The 17,674-nt window shown below is 37.6% G+C and overlaps 1 protein-coding gene across 1 annotated transcript in view; it reads left to right on the top strand.

Annotated features, from left to right (window-relative positions):
• The first annotated feature begins 15,925 nt into the window (after positions 1–15,925).
• zbbx (zinc finger, B-box domain containing) overlaps positions 15,926–17,674 on the top strand; it is a 57,874-nt gene continuing 56,125 nt past the window's right edge. The window contains exon 1 of the mRNA XM_030151243.1: positions 15,926–16,015. The gene's annotated coding sequence lies outside the window, so the exon portion shown is untranslated. The remainder of the gene's footprint in view (positions 16,016–17,674) is intronic.

Genomic DNA, 17,674 nt, shown 5'->3' on the forward strand with positions numbered 1-17,674 from the left:
GTATTAGTACTTCATATACTATTAGCACAAATACTATGAACTACTTTTACTGTGTGCTTTTGGATTAATCATACTCAAAAATCCCTTCCAAGCTCCAAAAGTGTTTGTTTTTTCGTCTGAAATAGGCTTTAAGACTAAATTCAATGATGAATAAAATGATTTTTTCCAATAAGTACCTCGTGAATTTGGTATTTTTGGTATTAGTACTTCATATACTATTAGCACAAATACGATGAACTATTTTTACTGTGTACTTTTAGAGTAATCATACTCCAGAATCCATTCCACACTGCACTTCTGTTTGTTGTATTCAGTGGTTGTAACAGATAAAATGTAAAAAAAAAAGATTAAAACTTTTAGAAGTTTATAAACTCTGTTATTTTTTGCGGCTCCAGACTATTTTTTGTGGTGGAAGAAGGGGCAAAATGGCTCTTTTGATAATAAATGTTGCAGACCCCTGACCTAAACTGTGACAGTTCTGACCTTGTTTGGATGATTCCAAACTGATCTGTAGAGCAGATGCTGACAACACAAACCGTAAAAGAAAATGGAGATGATTTGCATTTTTTACTGTGGCTGTTTTCAGTCTAAAAACAGAGCTAAGCTAACAGAGCTATAATGTAAACTATCAGCTGCTGCAACATGTGAGGATTATAAGACGGTGTGTTTGACTAAATTTTAGTTTTAAGGAGAAAACTTGAAGACATGGCAATACAGATGTGTGTAAAAAAAGAACTTTACAATCATTTTATTCAGTGACAGAGGACAGAGGATTAGTTTTTTGGTGATTTTGGTAGTTGTGGGTGCAATCTTGTACTCGACTTCCTTCTGCTGTTGAAAGAAATATCAGTACTACACTGGGATGGACCTGATATGATTGTTAAAATTAAATACAGTTTCTTTTTTTAATGTCACTGTCTTCCAACAATCATTTATAATAAACTCAGGCTTTTCTACATTTCCATACAGGAAGGTATATGGTGCAGAAAAGCATACTTTTTTCCATTCTTAAGTAATTCTTTTAATGTGTTTTTATACATTATCTCTTCAGGGATTAACTATGTAGATTCAATGTGCCCTGTTATTCTGCTTTATGTTATATGTAAATCAGCTATTTACATATGTGAATAATTTAACCATCAGTTTCTTCTGCCTCATGCTTGTCATTACCCCCATCTTGCCTCCAAGCTCTACTGATCTGAAACTGATGACTGACTGAGTCTAATGATGGCGATTGAGGTCATTATCAATTATGTAAAATGTACAGCAGAGCCTAGACAGTCAACAACACAACAACACACAACATCCTCACATACTTAAATACTCTATGGTACATTACAACCTCCTCCTCTCTTCTTCTTCATCTACAATTCAAAGTAGGTCCAGCGTGCAAAAATGTGCCCCAAAAAAGAAAAAAAAAAAAATCCTAATTAATTTTATTCACTGTGTGTAAAATATGGGGCCACTGCACAAGTGTTCTGTGTTGAGAAGAAGGCAGTTAAATTGCTAGGAAGTGGGCTGATGACGCTCGCTGCTGTTGCATGCCCCTGAGCCGATAGCAGTGTTAGCATTTCAAATTGAGTTACACGCTAAACAAGCAAAACAGCGTGCGACTGCTAACTCATCTGTTTATAGCAGGGCCAGCCTTGTTTGTTCTCTTTATGTGTGTGTTTAGGTATATATGTGTGCGAGCGGGATGTGTGTATAGGGATCTACTTGTGATTCTTAGTAATGTGATAAAAAATTATGCTCCTGTGTGTGAGCATGTGTGTGTGTTTGTATTTTCTCCTGTCCTCTTTCCCAGGAGTTTGTCTATGGGGCTAAACACTCATCATGTAAATCAGTAAGCTATTAGGAGCTGGCTCCTCTTCCTCTACTTCCTTATGAAGATGAATAAGAATGAAGCCAGTGATAAAGGAGAGAGGAGAGGAAATGAAATGAACTCTGTGATTAAAGTGCACTGCTAAATGGACCTATTGCTGCAGTATACGAATCCTGTGTGTGATAGTGTGTGTGTGTATGCATTCACATAATTTGCATGCCTGTCTATTCACTTTATTTTAATATAGCAGTTGCAATCATTTATTCTTTTCTAAGGTGACTTTCAGGTTGTAAAAAAAACTCTCTCACACACACACACACACACACATCTTTACTCTATGCGTGCACTGTAATAATGCTACAGTATATGTGCATGTGTATCATATAGGCTCGTATAATTTGTGATACCATTAAAATGCAATTTCACAGCAGAATTTCCTGCAAATACTGCCTTCGGAAAGGTTCATTTGTTGGTAATTTATATAATAGATATTATGGTTACTGCAAATATAATATTCTGTATGCACATATGCATGCAAATCAAAATGTGCATGTTCTACACATTAATTGGTCTGAAGCAGCTGGACTTGTAATATTCCTTCTGTACTTACCCTCTTTTTGAATGGTGGATAAATCTCTGTTCACATATTCTATTTTTAAGATACTGTAGCTTCATTTGTATGTATGAGTTTGGTGGCAGGTGAATTAGTCTGAGTCTGTATGCACATTGCAGTCATGCTGCCTGATTGCAGCATAATTACCATAAATCAAATTTACATTTGTCAAGTAATTTACTTCTATTCTTGCTATTGCCTGGTTAATAGCGTCCACCACAAATAAGATTTATTGTCATACAGATTAATAACTGGAACACACACTGTACACACTTGCACATCTACCTCCTACACATGTCTCCAAGGAGCTATCGTATTAATATGACTGTGTATGGATATTTGACTCTTCAGATACAGTTTCACTCACAAACCCACATGTCTTATCTCGCTCTCTGTGGAGTAATTACCAGTCTGTTTACCAAGGACAGTTGTTATGATTCAGGTATGTAGATGGCTAGGATACACCATTTAAACACCTCCACGCGATGAACTGTCAACACAATCCTTTAAGCTGACACTTATACCAATATTTATAATTGGTGAAGTGCTTGATGTGAGTTAAACAGATACCTAGAGCCAGTATAAAGAAACAGAGTTACTAAACAGCGCTCAGGCCCAAAATATAAGTAGAATCTAAGTCCATAAGAAAGCCAGTGGGAAATTAGTGGATATTTTCATGAATAAATATGAACTTTTGTCAAATGAACATCTTTTTTCAACGTATCTGTGTTTGAAGGTACTGTCACAAGTAGATACAGCAAGTTTAAAGGTAGAACGGGGACAGCAAACAAACACTGTGTTGTTTTGTAGTACAGAAAGCAAATAACACATGTGACCGATCAAACTGACAGCAACACGTATCAACAATCCATTCTGATATATTGAACCACGTGTCACAGCTCGTATCGACCTCCCTTTGTGTTGTTCATTGACTCTTGTGTGCATGTACTTGACATTTTCTGCTGAATTTAATATTGACCAGTGTATGTTGAACAGTCTAATGTAATGTTCAAATGTCTAAAACTGTAAAGAAAATGCAAAGAAAGTGCAAAACTTGTTTTATTTGTCTAATGTCACTTGTGATGATTTCTGTTTTTAATACTTTTTAATTGCCTTCAGAACAGACGGCAAAGGAAATTCAATTATTTCAAGTAATAATGGGATAAATTCACCTACATATGCAAACTGTCAGCCTCCCAGCTGTGAAATTATACATCAAGATAAAGCATATCTAATTTAGAGAAGGGGCAACATCAACAAAGCACTAAATCTCCATCCTCAGTCTGTCAGGAGGCATGTGGTAGTGCACAAGTAGTGACAGCTGACTATTACCTCCTGTGGTCAGTGTTTTAACCCCTTGTCACTCCATATTTAATAGAATATTAGCTGGTTGAATGCTTATCAAAAAATTAACTAACACATAAAATGCTTTTGTAACACCACGTGATGCAATTCATTCAATTATTAGCAATCCACTATTAGGCTGCTAATAGTAGTGTTAGTAAGGCAGCACCAGCCCCAACGCTGAATTCTGATTCACTGGTCATAGTTAATTTTTTTTGGTTTGGTTATTCACACAATTTGGACAAATGCACAAAACCAGTAAGACTAAAAGCGCTCAGATCATTCTCTTCGGTGAACATATTAATACACACAGTGAAAATACTCTACTACTAGTAAAATTTGTGCATTCAAAACCTCAGTTTTAAAGTAAAATAGGTAAGTGTTATCAAAATTGTTCATGGTTCAGTATAAAGGTCTCTGCTAGTGTTTTAGATATACAGTTGTGGAAAAAATTATTAGACCATCAAAAGTCGTCAAAAACAATGCTTATGCAATCAAGTACTAACTCCTGTGTGTATCATGTGACTAAAACAGACAGAAAAGAAAACATGGAATGCCTAAAAGTACTGTTTTTGTCAGTACAATACCATAGATATTGATGTAAGAATTGAAGTGATTTTGGTTATTATCAAGAAAACCATGGAAAATGGATAGATATCAGCTCTGAAATTGAACTCTTATGAGCTATTTTTGTTGTTATCATTATATTTGTCCAAACAAATGTACCTTTACTTGTACCAGGCATTAAAATGAACAAGAAACTGATGAAAACAAGGGTGGTCTAATCATTTTTTCCGTGACTGTAATACAATGTTTTTGTTTTGTCAAAGGTTCCTGAATGCAGATAACATAACATAAAGAAACATAAAGTCACCTGAATTGTGATACAGATTTAGATTTAACTTCATTGATTCCAACATTGAAAATCACTTTTCTATTAGCTCAAAAAAAAAAAAAAAAAAAAAAGAAACAGGGTATCAGTCATCAGACTCAAGTGTTGCAGAGTTTGATGGCAGTGGACATGAAGGATCTTCAGAGTTCAGTGACTTCATATTAAAGCAGATCAGTTCTGTGTCTGATTCAGAACCACACATGGACATGGTTCAGATCAGATTTTTTTTTTTTTTTTTAAAAGGTCAAATTCCATGTGATTTGTGCTGTTCATACTGTAGTAAACAGACCTGGGTTGCATATCAGAGAAAAAATCAGATGTGCTTGTGACAACATTTTTAGGATTACATCTATCTATCTATCTATCTATCTATCTATCTATCTATCTATCTATCTATCTATCTATCTATCTATCTATCTATCTGTCTATCTATCTATCTATCTATCTATCTATCTATCTATCTATCTATCTATCTAGATATAGATATAATTTATTTTTTTTTCATTAATGACCTCAACCTCTGGTCACCAAAATTTGGTCAGTTCATCCTTTGGTTTAAATGAAAATATCTGTATAAAACATGAAGAAACTGTGTCAAGTCATTCACATTGTAAACATCATGATGGATCACACACAGAGGAGATGTATGGATACATCTAAACAATGAAATATTTCCAAAATAAATATAAATGAAAACTATATTTAACACATACCTGAACAGTTCAATGAAGAGTCCAGCTAATTTCCAGGAAGTTGACCATGTTTCTTCTTATATTAAACCAATTTGTCATCTGTGCAAATTCAAGACCTGACAGAAGTTTCATCTTTTTCCTATCCTGTGGACTTTCCAGTAGCTGTGTGTTGATTTGTCAGTTTGTCGATTATTGTATCACTGTGAATCCCGGCTGTTTTTGTAAACTCCATTTTCATGTGCTTCTCAGCTTTAACGGCTGGATACTGACTGAGTGCATTTTTAATTGCATTATGATTACTGCTGCACTTTTAAGATGAAAATGGCCAGATATTACATTTTTATGAGGGAGATGACTACAGAGAGAGGGTAAATTTGACCATGTTACAGGCTATTCAACCCATCCTTGCATGCGATGTACAGGAATGATAGCATAATGAATGCTGATCATTAAAATCAGGCTTATGTACCGTTTTATTGTCCCCCTGAGAGAAGGAATGTGTGCAGCATGCTGAGTGTAGTAAACCGAAGCACAAATGCATTTAAATGATAGGACCAGAAAACACAAGATTTAGCCGAAAACCCATCCATCAGTGCGCTATAAAAGTAGACTGTAATGTGTCTTACATCATCTACAAGGGGGGGGGGGTTGAGTGTGCATACAAGAGTATGACTACATTTATTCATGCACTTGAAATTTTCAGCGCAATTGTGTATGAGTGCATGTGTGTGTGATTGAGTGGATCTGGATTGAATCAGTGCAAGAAGAACATTTTACTCAGTACGGAAAGATGCATGCTATCAGAATGCTAAGCAGCACTTTTAAACAGTCTTAATACTGTGAAGGTGTAGGGCAATAAATTCACTTTGACACCACATGCTGCTTCCCTGGGCTACGGCTGCTACTGATCAGCAGGTACACACACACTTGGGTTGTAAATACTGATGCCCTCACTGGTCAAAACAGGTTTCTCTTCCACTCTATCTACCCTAGTCTGTCTAACTTTGCACGAAGGAGGGGCGAGGGGAAAGAAAAGAGAAGGGATATGTATAGGATGAAGGGAAGTATTGAGAAGATGAGTATAGGGAGGACTAAGGGAAATAGAAAGTAGAAACTGAGTGAAACAAGTAAAGGAATAGCCAATGAGAGAAGAAACAAGGGGGCAAAGATGAGAGGAATGGAAGCAAGATGAGAAGACAAGAAGAGAGAATCACCAGATTGAGAGAGGATGAGGAGCAGAGAGAAATGGAGGAAATGACGAGATGAAGCCGATATGAGAGTGTAGAGGTTAGACAGAGAGGGGCAAAAGAGGAACTGCAGATAAACAGGAGAAAAGATAAAGGGAATGAGGTGGGGGAATGATATAAAGAGAAGGTGTGAGATGGAAAGACAACTGAAGATAACTATAGTTTGGAGACCAAAGGTGATGAAGACTCCAGCTCCGGTTCATTAACAGCCTGGCAACAGCTTACACACATTTAAAGTGTGAGTGTGTATTTGCTGAATGCACTGGACACAAACGCTGCTGTTGAATTTTTCTATCAGCTGTCATGTGATACATACCGAAAGATACACCAATCTGTGCATGTCAGTTGATTTTAAACCCCTTTTTTCCACTTGACATGTGGTATTTTACCCTATTTTCCTCTTAATGCCTGTCTCTACTGCCTGCCAGACAGTGCTGATCTTCACGCAGAGTGTTAGCATATTTTCAGACATCGTGTCAGAGGTTGTGATCATTGAAATTGACTTCAACAGCTGTGGATGATGCAAAATATAAAAGATTAAAAGTTAGAAAACTCAGCCGCTCTGCAGTCTGGAGGCTATGGTTCCACGTACACCGCTGATACCTGGGGTATATCTAATATTAATTATGGCCAGTCTTAGAATGTAAAGGTGTGTGTGCTAGTATTTTACAGGTGAAGGTTTGGTTTGTATTCTATGCACAGTCCTGCTCTACATATAAGTGGTCCATATTCAAACACTCTCATCCTCCAGCAAAGGTCTCGTGCCATCTATAGGCAGTTCAGAAAGGAAAATGTGGCATTAATATTCATATATTATTACTATTCTGGTACCATAGCTAGCTACTGCGTAGTTCTCCTTAAGGCCACAGTGAGCTCTTCAAAGGAAATGGATTTGTGAGTACTTTAACATATATTATAAAGCCCTGCATTTTAAACAGCCTTTATGTGCATGTGTGCATTTCCACAGTCCATATTGTCTTCTCTGTATGCTAAAAACTCATTGACTAAACCACTTTAGTGTGGAAATCTATAATATGACACATCTGTAACCGGCTCCTCTAAATGCACACACACTGAAACTGCTCGGGGCTCGTGGCTTAAATCCTTTGATTTGCTATAGGCTCTCCCAACACACCCACACACTCCACTTGTGTGTTGAACCCAGAATGTGGTGTGACAGTTTGGCCCCGTGGTCACATCCCCGGGTTGGATCTAATAATCCTGCTTCTCTCTATTCAACCTCTCATGTGTGTTGTGAACGTAATATAGGGTCCACATACATGTAGGAACAGAGGACATAAAAATGTGTTGTGAGTGCATTGTATGATGGAAAATATGATGAATCACAAATAAATATTTACAGATTTAAAATGAGATGAAAATTTTTTATGCGACTCAAATCTTGAAGGGCTCCACCTGCCTCCAGGGCATATGTTTTCCAGCCTCCTCTCTCCTTAAATTCCAGGTTTTTAACCCTTTAAGATCCACAAGTATCTTTGGTACAACTTTCCATGTGATTTATCACCATTTTTACCTTACCGGCTGACAGGCCATAAGCTGTTGTCGTCATGTGGCGTCTGGTGTCGTTGTCTGTCGTCTGTCGTCCATTAAAAAAATCGTCTTCTTCTCCAAAACTACAACTCCAATTGACTTCAAACTTGGTATACAGCTTCTTTAAGATGATGTCAACAAAAGTTAGTGAAATTATTTGGATCCAGATCTGATTCTGGATTTGGTGCGACTTTGAAAAATGTCCCCATTATAAGAGATAGGAAGTGGATCCATGCAATAACTCAGTAAATATAAATGATATCAAGCTGAAATTTCTACAGTCCAGCCCTGATGGGGAGATGACCAAAACATAATGTCCACATGCTGATCAGGATCTTCTTCTGGATCCGGGAACTTACGGAAAATTTAACATGGGCTCTTATGGGGAAAAAATTTCAATTGTCTTTTTCTCCGAGACTACAGTTCTGATTGACTTCAAACTTGGTATACAGCTTCTGTATGATGATATCAGCACAAGGTATTGCAATTATTGCGATCTGGATCTGATTCTGGATTTGGAGTGACTTTGACAGATTTTACCATTATAACAGATAGGAAGTGGATTGATCCAAAAAATCAGTAAGTATCAATGATATCAAGTTGGAATTTGAATTTTTTACAGATCTGATTGGAATATGACTAAAACATGGGCTATTTCTGTAATGTCATAAATACACATAACTGGATGATAATAAATGGCATTTGGATACATTTCCCAACGCTTTTAATTTGGCCAGTAAGCTACAGAGCCATTGGTCCTATTTTTAAAATAATATCATCCTATGCATTTTGCAGGTTTTTGTGATTATCAGGTATTTTCCTATATTTAATTCACTGATTGCGTAGATGTTCATAAAAGCATGAGTAAATTCAAAAGTTATTACGTATAAACAGAAAATAATGGCCTTTTTAACAAAATATATCACTGACTGAACATAACAACAAGTGTCTCCATCCACTGTCATTCGTCAAACGACATGGGTTTTATTAGTGAAACAACAGAAAATGATTGTGTATCCATGTTCACTTCGGAGTCTCTCAACATTCAAATTCGTCATATCTGATGAAACATGAAAAGATGACAAACTGTATTTTACACCAATTATTTCCATGCATTGATAGGATTAGCAGATCAACAGTTATCACATTTTAGATCAGTAGATGTCTTTTATCAGCGGTGGATATTCGGGTCTTTTTGGGTTAAAATTCCAGCCTTCAGATCTTTCACTTTCTTCCTTTCTTTCTTATCACATCCCTCCTCCTTCCTGTGCCCTTACATGTCTCCATGTCCTCTTTCTTCCCCCGATATCCCGTCCATCATCACCGCCTTCGACTGTTTAAATAATCTTTCCATGTACTGGGTATCACTTGTGTTTCTCATCTTCCATCCATCCTTTAATTCTTCTCCCTGTCTGCTGTTGGTTCCATTCTCTGTTCCTATCGGCTTCCTCCTCCCTGCATCCAGAGGCCTCTCTCTCCTCTCTCTCTCTCTCTCTCTCTCCGTCGCTCCCTCTCTTGCTGTCTGTTCTTCCATGAAATTAAAGCGCTCTAAGCTGCTGTTTAATCAGAGCCTGTTTGGGAAAGTGCTGTGATGACAGAAACTGTCCATTCCAAGTGCTGTGTCTATGTATGCATATATGTACGTGTGTGTTCATGGAGATAATTCTATATGAAAAATACAGAGGAAACGCAGAGATATAATGATTCTGAGTTTCGTTTGTGCCTCTGTGGCCATTAATGCATAAATAATCAGCATTAGCAGGTGGTGTGGTTTGATACAGGGATGATTAACTAAAAATCAGGATTGTTTACTGTTGGGGGCTGAATAAATGAACCCCAATCAACCAAGCTAATTAAATACCATTTACTACTACGAAAGAGTAGTTTTAATGCTTGATATTTCAGAGGTGGAAAAGGAAGGCATACGTAATTGTTCCATGTGTGCTAAAGAGAAAACTGACTTCCCTGAATGCAATGTATCCTCAAGTAGCTTTAACTAATAGTTTGACTTACGTCTACTTATGGGTGAACAGTTGGATTCGAGCAATGATACCAATCTTTATTTGTTTGATCACAGTGCTGATGAATATTTAGAGCTGTGTGCTAAGTGTTAGTGCTAATGCCAATTGCTAATGCTGTTGCTAACGTCATGTGTTGTGTGTTCATTGGGATGAGTAAAATGTAGAGACTTACTTTCCCGATAATAAATGGAAAATAGGGTCAGTTAACCTTAACCACAGCCTTAACCTCAACCTCAACCTCAGCCTTAGCCTTAACCTAGCCTATAGCCTCCTTGCTAGTGAAGAGGTTAGGCTAGGTTAGCTTAACACAAACAAAATAAGCTTGTCTGCCTTTGTCATTCTACACCTCTCAGAGTTATAATTTTGCACATTGCATCTTGTGTGTTAAATTCTTGGACAAACAAAAATGTAATCAACCAATCTTCATCTGCTGATGAAGATCTAGACTTGGTCCAAGAGCACCTTCAGTGGGAGCTCACTGCACCTAAAGTATGCTAAGTGCTAATGCTAACTGCTAATGCTAGGTGCTTTGTGTTTATTAGGCTAAATAAAATGCAGAGACTGAATTTTTCCAGTAAAAAAAGGGATAATAAAATGAGTTAACCTAATCCTTAGCCTCAACCTTTTTCTTAACCTTGACCGTAACCTTAGCCTCTCTGCCTATAGCGTCCAAGCTAACCTAAAGTATGACATCTTATCTAGCTTTGTCTACCTACACTTCTAAAGCTTATTATTTCATACACTGGGACTTGTCTGTTAAATCCTTGGACAAACAAAAATGTAAAAAAAAAAAAAAAAAAAAAAAAAAAAAAAAGTTTTATGGGAAATAATGAGCTTCATCTAATACTTGGCAAACATTAGCTTGGCACAGTAACTTCTCAAAGTCAAAGTAGTTTTATGTGGATGGACAGATTGATATACTGCGTAACTCCCTCTTAAAACCACAAATCAACACTTTTATATTTCCTTTGTGAACAAAGAAAACAAACAAGAGAGAGAGTGTTATTAGTAACATTTAAGCATATTGTAACTCCTCAATAGAGCTGAGCTTTATAGAGCTGTTTCCAACTTTTTATGGTGAGACGAGCAAATGGTTTCTCAGCTCTGGTTTCATGCACTGATAAAAAAAAAAAAAAAAAAAAAATCCCTTATAATTCAGGATCTGGTATTTACAAAACCCTACCGTAACTACTGCAGCTCTTATCACAGTAACAAACATCACTGTGGCAAACAGTCAAAACTGTTAAATCCACACAACACACAACCTGACAAACAAACAGTCATATCAGATACAAATAGACAAACACAGGCATTAGTCACACACACAAATGATGGACACTGGTATACACACATAATTTCAATGCCAGTCATTCACTTTGAGGCTTCATCACAAACACTGAAGAGGAAACAGATGGCGTACCATTTCTGAACTTTTTTTCTTTTCCTCCTAAAGCTTTTTCTTGTTTTATAACAGTCATACCTATCACTCAATGCAGTTCAGGTATTTGTTACAGTTTGGGATAATTTAGCAGAGATGCCCACATTGTTTGTGACATGTTACACATCAGATTACTTTTCCCAGAGGATATCTTGAGCACCGTGACCGATCCCCTCCCTATCCCATTACCTGTGTATTAAATCAGACGGTCTAATGCTCCAAACATAAACTCTAGATGGCAGTAGAGGTGCAGCTCACTGACATCACTACGAGTGGGTGCATGTGCAGGTGTGTGTGTACCTGCAAAAATCTGTTTGTGTTTGTGTGAGTGAGAGAGAGTGTGTGAGAGTGATCAAGCAGGAAAAAAAACCCCAGCAGTGAAAGGTATTGGAGTTTTATTTTACCTGTGCTCTCATGCACTTTGTTTTACAGACATTGGAAGGAAAATTGTCTATTCTAAACCTTGTTCATGCCACCATTTGTCTCTATAATCCATGGCAGAACAATAGGCTGATGTGATCAAACACTATCAGCTTGTTCCCTGGTTATTAAATGTCATGTCTGACCCAGATTCCGACATAACAGTTACTGTCACACTCACTACCTTTCCTGGAATTGAATAAAATCGAGTGGAGAATCGTGTGGAGAAATAAAAAGGAATGACACGTAATTTTATTTTGGTGCATCTTTAACAAGCCAGTCAGTGCTCCTGTCAAACCTTACACCTGAGCCAAAATTAACAATTCATCATTGTCCAATGGCAGATTGGACCGTTCCTTTTTTCACTTTAGAGTTTTTTCACCACTTTTCCGCTCTGCAATTGTGTTTTTAGTCAAATGGTTGTGTCTTCCTACATTATTTTTTTCTTTTTCCTTTTACAACCCCGTGATGTTGAGCAACAAAATTGTGGCTGCAAATTTATTTTGATTTATGTTGATTGATTGGAAACAGTATGATGCAACATTTTTTTTCAGACACATTTTATTTTATTTTTATTTTTTTATGGAATATCCTTTGCAGTGGATAGCATTTTTGTTTTTGTTTTTTTTAAGTAGAGCTGTGAAACTCGGGAGGTTAACATAAACGTATATTATTCAAGCCCACCAACTTGGTTTACAGTATCTGGAGGTTTTGCCTATAGCTTGTTGTTGTAGTCTATGGCACTGAATAAACTTTGGGCTTGGGCTAATACAGACAAAGTGAATATAAAAACAACAAAACAACAAATAATTCACATACAATGTTGCTCACAAAGTATTTAATATCAAAAACAAACTACAATTGTTTCCTAACCAGGACCATAGTGCTTTTATAGTCTTCTGTTTGTGTTGTGCAGAGTTAAAACTGGCAAAAAAGCTGACTTTGACTGTGACTTGAACTCCTTCCAACCAAATCACCTTCATCCCGAGAAACGCCAAAGGAAGTCAAAGATGATTCACTGTCACTTTATATTTCCCTGCAACAAATTCAAGGCAGAGATTATGTTCGTGGCAAAATGAACATTTAGATGCATTGTAGTTGCATGTGAAATGTAAATCCTGTGAGTAGGTGCTGGTTTTTGCTCATGCTTCAATGACGTTGGTCACATGTCGGACTGCTCTGCTTGTATATATTCTATATGTCAGTGTGTACACTATATGTGACTGCGAATATCAGCTTACACTATACATGAGGCAGGGCTGCTTGTGTTCATTTCTCAGCGCCCACCCCTCTCTTCCATCGTCATCTCTCACATTCATCCATCCCTCTCTTTTCTCCTCTGGTGCTCAATTTCTCACTTGGCCTTTTCATCTACCCTCTGGCCTCTCGTCTCTGCCGTACCCACCGCTCTCATTACCTTTCTGTCTCTTTCCCGGTGACATTCAATGACTGGCTGACCATCAGTTCTTGACACCTTGATATCCTCCTCTCCCCGTCGCTCTCTCCTTTCCTTCACTCACGCTGCAACTCGTTTTGTCACTTACACCCTCTCGCTGCACTTCTGTTCTTCCTGTCTAATTTCCCATCCACCTTTCAATCCATTCAGTCACATCCTCACTGTCTGTTGGCCACACTTGCTGTCAAAAGTTCTCTCTTTTTCCTCCAATGCTTGCTGCTGTCTCCGAGGATAGCGCTTTGGGTGTGTTTTACTTGTGTCTGTCACTCATATATCCAATGTCAGTGACATATGATTCCTAAAGCTTAGTCTACAGTAAATGTCATATACTTTCCCAGACTACAGTGTTTGAACGTCAACACAGATCTCTGTCAGTATCCTGTCATCTCCCTCTCTCATATCTATATTGCTTTATTTATTCAGTTCATTCTGCTAATCTCTTGTTTCCTGTTTTTGTTTTCTATGCAGCAAGAAATAGACACACGATAAAATCCACATGTAGCACCCACACATATTACATATTATAACAGTATCTGTACACACCAGCTAACCACACATCCAGTGTGACCTTTAGAGAGAAGTCAGTGGAGAATGGAGACACCATTAGGAGAGTCATTATACTGGACTCTCTTCATTATGTCAAGAACTTGGACAAGTATTCCCAACCATGCTCATGTCCAACTGTGGCCTATAGTGATGACACTTATCCTTATTCCCTGCTCCTGCCTCTCTCCTCATCACCAGTTGCATTTCTTTTTAGACTGGCATGTCCACTCAGTAGCTCTCTTCAGTTATGGCCTTGAAGGAGTTTTTCAGTGATGAGAACCTCAGTGAGAAGGAATCTCATTATTTTCAGTGGTTAGGAGTTCCTGTTGGATGTTCCACACAGCAGTGGGAGTAAATTATTGGTTGCAGCCCGTAAAACATCCATTGTCAGGAGTTAACAGTATTTCAGTTTTTAACGAAGGAGCGCTGCAATGCTAGTGGGATTTAGTACAGCACGACAATATGAGCTGTGATCAGGTTTTTATCTTGTCTACTTGGAACAATGTCAGTAACAATCTAAAATTCACTGCTTGCTGTTGACTCGGGCATTCACACTGTGATTTGAATACTATTGAACTTACTCAAAACCACTCATGCGGCAACTTCTTTAGCTGTGGTGTCATAAAAGCATACACACAAATATCACCAGATTCAACTCAATAATAGATTCATGCTAGTAAAGAACACTTAACCAGAACCCATGTGTTTTCTGCCAACCTAAACATTAAGAACGCAATATTTATGTAATAATGCAAATGGAATTGACAAAAAAGATTTACAGGATATTTTGTCAAGACAACTGAATTGTACTGGTTTTTGACACATAAATCATGCAGCTAATAAACTGTTGACTCAAGCTGAAGTCATGCCATAGCACAATCATTACAATAAATATGTTTTGATAATGGACTGATCTGTGTTGCTGGCCATATTAAATCAGATCACATAATACGAAGTATTTGCATGTATTTCTTTGTTCAAGAAAGTTGTACTTCATTAGTATTTGTTTGGTTTTGGGGAAATTTAATTTACTGGAGATAATTATGGAAAACTGGAGCAATGGAATTGATTTTGATTCATGCTCTGGTCCCTGCCTCTTCTCCAAAGATTAGTCAGGTGAAGTGGAAGATTAAATATAATAGTAGTCATATATGAGCATGTGTCTAGTGTTTATCCAGAGATGCAGTGGTTGTCTGCTACCCTGGCATGTGTTAATGCAGAGGCAGTCTGTAGTCCCTCGTGACACCAAACTGAAACAAGTAGAAGATGGATGAATGAAAGCTCACAAACACCCTTTTCGAGGTTACTTAACAATTTCTCTGTTATTTCATCGATAAACTGCTCTCCCCTGTGCATAACAGTAGTTCCACAAACTGCGTTGACTCGGTCTGGCAGACTCTATTCTATCACCTGTCTTTCTTTTAGCCTTTCTTTTGTTCTTTCTTACCCCATTGCTGTCACTCTGTCATTGCTAAAAGGTTTCCAAATGATTGCCAAACAGTCAATATATATCCAGCATGAGGCCGCCAAGAAAGGTTTAACCCAGCAGATGACATTCAGTACAGTGCCATAATCATTGCCTCCTAATGAATTAAATAGCCGTGACATTTCACAGTGCAACGCTTGTCCTTTTTCCTGCAACTGCTCTGCTGTTGTACCCCTCCTTTCATGCATTCTGTCACTCTCTTGTTCTTGCTCTTTCTCTTGCGTTGCTTTTCTATGTGCCTTCTGGCCTCTTACTTGCCCCCTCCCCACTACCCCATCCTTCATTTCCCTCGCTCCCTCTCTTCCCCTGCACTCTCTTGTCTTCTCTCTGGTCTGCTCATCGGTATGCCTGTGCATGCTCTGCTGTCTATGCAGGTAGGACTGAGAGAGAGAGACAGGGTGGGAGAGACTCACTGTTTAGCAGCAGAGACAGAATCCAGCTGGAGGGTCACGACCCTAAATGACCATCCACTCGCACACACATTCAGGTACGCTCAATAAGTCATACACCCACACTTCCCTGATGGCAGGTGCAATAGGCCATCCGCCAACAATGTAGAAAGAGAGAGAGGGGGTGAGACAGCAGGATTTAGGAATGAGGTGGAAGTGTGTTCATTGCTGGCTGAGCCATAATTGTCCCGTGGTTTTAGAGGGAGGATGGCAAGCAAGAATAGAGACATAGAAAATGGAGCAGTGGAAGGGGCATGGTCTGATGGAAAAAAAAAAAAAAAGTGCTTTTTCAATACCGCCAGTAAGTTTTTTCATGGTTGAATACAGATGAGGATTAGATGGATGTGGATAGAAAGACACACAAAGTAGATGTATACACAAGGGAAACACAATCCATGTGTGGTACGTTACAATTTCATTTTTATAAAATAAAACATATATACTCCTGTGGACACAAACAAACACTTTGGTCTCACCAGATCCATTCCAACACATCTATATTATGGTGCAAATGGGATGGTTGTCAACATGACAGATCTAAACATCATCTCAGATGACTACAGACAACTCCAAAAATCTGCTAAAAAATAACAGAGGTTCAAAGCTCTTATCAGAGCTGTAAGATTTATCTTGATGCTGTGAGGATTTTGATTAGAAGGGAATTCCCGCAGCCTAAGATAACTAAAGCAATAGGGAACTAGATGTCTTTTAATCCTGTATTTATTCACTTAACACACAAAGACATACAAGAACATAAATATACATATCAGGTAAAATTTACTTAGGAGGTCAAATGAGTGGCCATTTTTGTCAAAAGAAAAAAAAAAAGTTGTAAGAAATGCAAGGAACTGTGTTGAAATAATGCTATTACATTTGTACACAGACTACTGATATTATTTGACAGTGGAAGCTATATTTTCAGAAATATTGGATTTTGAATAGCACATGTATGTCAAAACTTTTGCTGGTGGATGGACGTGACAGTGAACGGACATGACATTACCCATGATGATCTGGTCAGTACCAGTACTTTATTAGTAATAAACTTATATACTTACTATTGCTAATTATCCTCTTATTCATAAATGTTAGTAATGTGGATCTAAAACAATAACAGCTGACACAAAAACACAAAATTTGGCAGTGGACGGATGTGACATGATTGTTATGAATCCCATCATACTGATGCTCGGCAGCCATGTCACTGTTCCTACAAATGATCCCTGTGCAAAAACTAGTATCATAATTATTTATTGTATAGTTTATCATCATACTAAAGAGTAAATAACAACATAGAATTGTTATTTCTTTATAAAAATGCTTATTATTAGAAAACTGTTGATTTAAAAAGTGACGTGTGACAATCTTAATGTATGTATTGGCGTAACATAAGCAGGATGGATCAGCACCATACTCCATATTGCAACCTGTAAAAATAAAACATGTGATATGTAGTATAATCTTGTGAGAAAATTTGGGGAATCTAAAAGAATAGATTTGTTTTTCAGGTAAATCCAGTTAAAATATAACTTGGCCATTTGTGACATGAAAATATAGCATTAATTGTGATGAAATTGGACATTTTTGACCTGAAAACATAGTTCATATGACCATCAACATGTTGCAACAGAACTGAAATCCTGTAAATTTGCATAACTTGCATTTGCCAACACAAAGTTCCTTTGAGGATTCACTTA

This window comes from Sphaeramia orbicularis, chromosome 13 (assembly GCF_902148855.1).
Source record: "Sphaeramia orbicularis chromosome 13, fSphaOr1.1, whole genome shotgun sequence".
In the NCBI taxonomy this organism is placed as follows: Eukaryota; Metazoa; Chordata; class Actinopteri; order Kurtiformes; family Apogonidae; genus Sphaeramia; species Sphaeramia orbicularis.